At 35.0% G+C, this 6,423-nt stretch overlaps 1 long non-coding RNA gene across 5 annotated transcripts in view; it reads right to left on the bottom strand.

Annotated features, from left to right (window-relative positions):
* LOC109825247 overlaps window positions 2,393-6,423 on the bottom strand; it is a 5,440-nt gene continuing 1,409 nt past the window's right edge. The window contains exons 2-5 of one of the 5 annotated variants that reach the window (XR_002242944.1): window positions 4,391-5,473; window positions 2,958-4,281; window positions 2,715-2,842; window positions 2,393-2,611 (exon numbers count right to left, since the gene is read on the bottom strand). This is a non-coding gene — a long non-coding RNA (uncharacterized LOC109825247). Of the gene's footprint in view, window positions 2,843-2,957; window positions 4,282-4,390; window positions 5,474-6,423 lie in introns of all 5 variants that reach the window. The other 4 variants (XR_002242946.1, XR_002242947.1, XR_002242945.1 and 1 more) reach the window with 4 other exon arrangements.

Below are 6,423 nucleotides of genomic sequence, written 5' to 3'. Positions count from 1 at the left end.
TACATCCCCTCTAGTGACGAACATGTTTCTTATTCACAAAATCATTCGTCTTCACAAAATATGTCTTGAGAAGTTGGGAGCTCTAGTATGATTCCTCTTGCATAGCACAATGCTATTAGAAGTGTTGGTCAAGAATTTGATGATGTTAAGCATTATCGGCGGAGTTTAAGTTATTACTCTATTGCACGAGGATTTAACTTTAATTTTGTAAAAAATGAACGCAAAAGAGTGACAGCAAAATACAAGGCCGCAAACTGTGAATGGATGGTTCATTGTACCCGTCGTAGAGATAGTGATGGATTCTATGTTAAAAAAAATTGTAGTTCTCATAGTTGTTTGGGAGGAGGCATAGGAAAGAAAGGATATAGACGGGCATCTTGTAAGTGGAATGCTAATCATCTCAAATTCATCTTGAAAGAACAACCCACTTATCGCCCAATTGATTTCCAGAAGAAGCTTAAAATTGAATTTGGTTTGGACATCCCTTAACATAGAATTTGGTGGGGAAAAGAGCTAGCTCAACATGAATTGTATGGTGATACTAAATATTCATATGACCAACTCTGATGGTATAAGGATAAAGTTATGAAAACTAATTTGGGATCAATTATTCGCTTAGAGCATGAAGATGAAAGATTTACAAGAGTATTTGTGTCTTGTTATGCTTGTTGGAAGGGGTTTATGGAGGGATGTAGGCCAATGTTATTCTTGGATGATACATATTTTTTCGATAGGTATGGTAGAAGTCAATCTAATCAAAACTTGTGTTAATGTAACATTCTTCATAGTAAAATATTATACTTTGTTACATGATTGTTTCTCTCTTTTATAGGTATAAAGAAACCTCACTTACCGTAACTGCTCTAAATAGAGATGGATGAATGTTTCCCGTAACAATTTGCATATACGGGACGGAGAATGAGAGTAATTGGGAATGATTTTTAGAATGCATTCGAGACATTCTCTTCAATGATGAAGATCCATATACTCCAGATGATGAACTGGTATTAATCTCTGATAGGGACAAAATACTTCAGAATTCCGTAAAAAATGCTTTTTGTGGTCACATCACTCTTATTGTATTCGTCATCTTTTGACTAATTTTAAGAATAACTTATCGAAAAAGGTATTATATCACATTTACGAGGTGAATGTGTGCAAATTATGAAGAGAGCTGCTTATGCATACACTTGTCGTTCCTACAACAATGAATGCAACGAGATATAAAATAAATCAGAGATCGTCCATAACAAAATGTTGAGGATGAGTCCAGAAAATTGGGCTGATTGCTATTTTCCTGAAAAAGAGGTTAAATTTTAAATTTATGCAAAATTTTAAATGCAAATCAATTAGATATATGTACCTCTATACTTACTATTTATTGACATGACATGCATGTAGATATGGCTGGTTAACATCAAACCTAGCGGAGTCATTTAATTCTTGGATCAAAGAAGCTCGTTATTTGCCAATTACTCAAATAATTGATAATATTCGTAAAAAATAATGAGGATGAGTTTTGAAAGGCGGGAGACATCCCACAAGTAGACCACGGCATTTTGTGCCTACTATGGAAGAGCACATTATTCATATCAATGAGCAGTCACGTTGTCTTTCTGCAACTCCTTCTACTATAGGAAGGTTCGAAGTGTACGATTTCCCTACCGTTGAAGTAGATTTAAATGACCACACATGCACTTGTCATGAATGGCAAGTTGTCAGGCTACCTTGCAAACATGCGGCGATGGTAATTCGAAAAAATAACGACATCCTTTACTCCTATATTTCTCACTGCTTTAGTGTGGAGACATACCGCAAATGCTACTCCTTTCCTATATACCCAATTCCTGACGATGACAAGTCATATATAGATGATGAAAATATGGTGATTCGGCCGCCGACAACATCAGTTCTTCGTGGAAGACAAAGGACAAAGCACATTCCTTCAGAATTGAATCCCCATAAAGAGTTAAAATGTAGTAAATGTCAACAATATAGTCATAACCATAGAACATGTAAACAACCTATTGCAGACTAGATAACCAAAATATTGCAAACATGTTATACTTTTGGATGTAAGACATATTTTTGGATGTAAGACATGCTATACTTACAGGATATCATGCTATACTTACAATGTATCATGCTATACTTACAATATATCATGCTATACTTTTATTCTATCATGCTATACTTACAGGATACCATGCTATACTTTTATTCTATCATGCTATACTTATCAATTCACTGGCAGCTACTTGATTACCTCAAAATTAGCTTACAAATCTTTGAGTTTCAAGCTTACAAACCTTGGAATTAAAATATTCAAGAATCATCAACCAGCACATAATAGCACCAAGAGCGTATCACAAGCATATAACACTATTGAGAACATAACTTTCATTATCTACTTTCAATCTAAAAAACTAAGAACAATACTTTACAAAATCAAACTCCAAACATATATTTATACACACAAAATAGCACTCAAAAGACTTTCAGATTATCTATTTACATACTCGAAACATATATTTACACATCACACAAAATTTGCATATCTCAGATGGCAACTAGCATATGGTGAAATTAGCTTGATGATCACATTTATATCCTGAAATCAAAAGATACGCAGATCAAAGGAATAGTAGACTGAATATACAAGTTAGCAGCATTTCTTAAAAAACCACTGATCATTACACTTATGGAGAATATACATTTAGATAGAAATAGAGCAACGAGACGAACTCTATGTCTTGCACAATTCTTTTGATCAATTAAAATTGGTTGACCGGAAATGAGGCTGAACATGTATGACATCAAGAACACCCCGCAATCCAAGCTACTGCAAGTTCACATGTTTACAATATCAATAGGACACTTTTAGCCCACAATATATAGTTTCTATGTCTCATCACATACACAAAACAATAACATGTGAATAAGTCGAATACACTAACCCACGTTGTTGAGGTACATCAACACTTTCTATCTCATGACAAGATGTAATATCCAAATTCCAATCATCGGAAATGGTAGAAATAAGCTTCACTCTAAAATCAACAGCATCAGACATGTATCCGCGGAGAGAAGAGTAATGATAAAACTTTTGATCATTTACAGATAATACCAACATATGCCAATAAGATGAAGTTAGAAGTGGGAAAATAATCTTATCAATATTTAGGAAACGTGTAGTTGTTATTGGTTTAAACATGCGTTCTACACTTGACGGACTATTTCCGTTGATGCGTCTCTATAAAAAACAAAGAAAGTTAAGAATTAGTATTCAATATAATATATGAATAATAATTATAATCTCGAATCGGATTTCTACTTATAATTACCCATGGACTACAGATGTGTATGTCTTTTGCATATGTTGGACGCATCTCCATCAACATATTTAGAAGCACAACATAGGAGGCTATAAGCTGAAATGTACATAATATACTACACGTGCATTGTGTGAAGCATGAAAAGAATGTGTACTTACGTCGCATCTAATTACCTCTCCTTTAAGTAATTCCAATGCATCCTTGCGTGTTAATAAAGCATCACTAGATGACCACACTAACGTCTCACTATATATGAAAAAACTTATTACATGTGTTAATGAAAACACTATAAAAGTTAAAAAATAGATCGTTGAGAAGACACTTACGTGGTCATATTTTTTTTCCTTCCAAAAACTATCAAGTAGTTCTCTCTCGTCATCCATTACTTCCTTCATTCCTAGATAGTTTGATACTCCTTTTCGATTAACAAGTGGGACAAAGGGCAAACCCATATATGGGCTAGCAAGCCGAGATCTTGATAGAGCTGTTCTTTTGATAGAAGGGGTTTTACGCATGCCTTCAATCAACACAATATCACGCGGGCTAAGAACAAAGGCATCGTCATCCACTTCCATTGAATTCATGCCCACTTTGTCATTAGCACCATCTCCACAATCATTTTTATCTACATTCAATGTATTAACATCTTCATCACCCCCATCCTTCGCATCTCCACCAACCTCCGCATCTCTACCAACATCCTCATCCATATCTCCACCACCCCCTCCTCATTCCCCTCATCATCCCCCTCCTCATCTTCCTCATTCTCATCATCCTCCTCATCTTCATCACTATCACCCCCATTATTCCCGTTATCTTCATCTCCTCCATCACTATCAACATCCTGTTGCTTTTCACCAAATATATCCCTCTTCATCTTCAAGAGAATATCTAATTCCACTCTTTTTTCATGTATGAGCTGATCCAAATCAGCTTCAGTAATTACCTACATGTAAATAACCCAAGTAAAGTTCAATTCAGGAATGAACATCAAATAAAAATTATTTTATAAAAGCATGAAGCTATTAACTAACATGAAATAAAAATATATATACCTTTCTCTTGAATTTTGTAGGGGAAGATTTAGTGGCAGTGGTAGCTTCAGCAATCCTCTTTTCAAATTTTAGAGCTATCGAGTCATTATTATGCTTCCTAAAATTATCCGGGTCTCTAACTAAAACTTGCATTGCATTCCTCTGTAAAGACCTCAGACACTTGTAGAAGATTATGATGAGTGGTAGGGATTCACCTCCTACGCAAAGGCTTAACTTTCCCACAAGCTCATAAAATCAAATCTGTGAAAAAGATAAAAATTTTAGCTCAACAATAATCATGACTAAATGACATAAAAATATGCAATGGAGAATGACATAAATATATAAAAGGTTAACTTACCATCAAAACCGATGCAAAACCCCCTTTATGACTACCTCTAGATCGATTTCCCTCAAACCTCTTCATGATGGTTTTTTAGCCTTATTCATCTTAGTATGCAACATATTATATACTAATTCAGCCTAATTATAATCTTAAGAGTTTTCAATCTCTCAGCATATTTAAATGCAAACAAGGGACAACTCATACTAGCTTGAGAGATAATATAAAGCCTATAATGAAAGCCACGAGCATTTGTGACAAAAGAGGATATCTACGCTCGGCCATCTCCTCGATAAGTTCACTCATCCTATCCCTTCTAGCACACATAATCTTCTTCTTACCCTCATCACTTTTCTTCTTTCCTCTTCTAGTGCTACGCTTTGTATCCTCTTCAATTTCAGCCTTAGACCTATATGAAAGCATAAGCTTGTATATTGTATAGCGGTCACTTCTATGAAACTTCGTATCTATAATAGATCCTCCCATCGGAAGATCCGTAATTCTACCAACATCTTCAACCCCAAAGGAGATCCATTTTCCTCCAATTTTAAAACTACTTTTTTCAACATTAAATACTTCCAACAAACAATCAACTAGAGGTGGTTGCATTGGAACATCTGGAACATCTAAGTAACCGTAGAATGGAGTATCTCGAAGGGATGTTGATCCTCCAATAATATAGCAGAAATACGATTTTGAATAAGGTTCCGAAAGTAGCCGACGTTGGATAGAATTCTCACTAAATCCATATGTACGATTTTCTGCAACCAAAGTAAAACATAAGCTAACATTAGTTATCTATCAATATTATACAATTTTTTTCTTTATTAAAACAAACTTCAAAGACTTTAAACCAACTGGCTTTTGTTGCATGAAAACAATTAGAATGGTATACAAGTGTATTTGCATCTAAACACAAAATTACTAAGCCGACATAACATCAAAATTACTAATGCTCGTTATCAATGATCGGGTGAAGTTATGCGTCTAAAATTTCCTTTTTCCTTTCAACTACTCTAATTGGTAATTTTTTTTGTTTACATAATATGTGCTGTTTCCTGGCAAACAACAACCCTTTCGAAATTTTGTCAATGTTAGCAGTTGAGAAGCAACTGCACCTTGCTTGAGATATGATTGAACGAGAAGAAGTTGCGTAGATCTAGTACCAAAATCAAAAGGAAGTTAGCGGTGATACTGCTACATGCATTGAACTGATGCAGACAGGGCGATGCTATTTAGATAGAACAAATTTTTGATTTAAACCCATTTCAACTTTTTATTTTACAAACCGACCAACTTTTTTTTTATTTAGCGGAATCGACCCACTTCTCGGCCACGTCAGCAGCGTGGCCGAGAAGCGGGTCGATTTTTTTTTAATCTCATCACTAAATAGTCGGGGTTGCCAACCCCGACTATTTTTTCTACTGAAAAAATAGTCGGGGTTGGCAACCCCGACTATTTAGTGATGAGATTAAAAAAAAATCGACCCGCTTCTCGGCCACGCTGCTGACGTGGCCGAGAAGTGGGTCGATTCCGCTAAATAAAAAGAGGGTCGGTCGATTCCGGTAAAAAAAAATGGGAATGGGTTTAAATCAAAAATTTGTTCATCTTAAAAAGTACAATTTCATCCATTTTCATCCCTAAAACTCACACACAACATCCAATAAAATATTATTTTCATCCAACAACTCATCCACATCATCTAATAAAA

This window comes from Asparagus officinalis, chromosome 10, assembly GCF_001876935.1.
Source record: "Asparagus officinalis chromosome 10, Aspof.V1, whole genome shotgun sequence".
In the NCBI taxonomy this organism is placed as follows: Eukaryota; Viridiplantae; Streptophyta; class Magnoliopsida; order Asparagales; family Asparagaceae; genus Asparagus; species Asparagus officinalis.
Note: the sequence above shows the minus strand (reverse complement) of the source record. Positions and strands in the feature narration are given on the sequence as shown.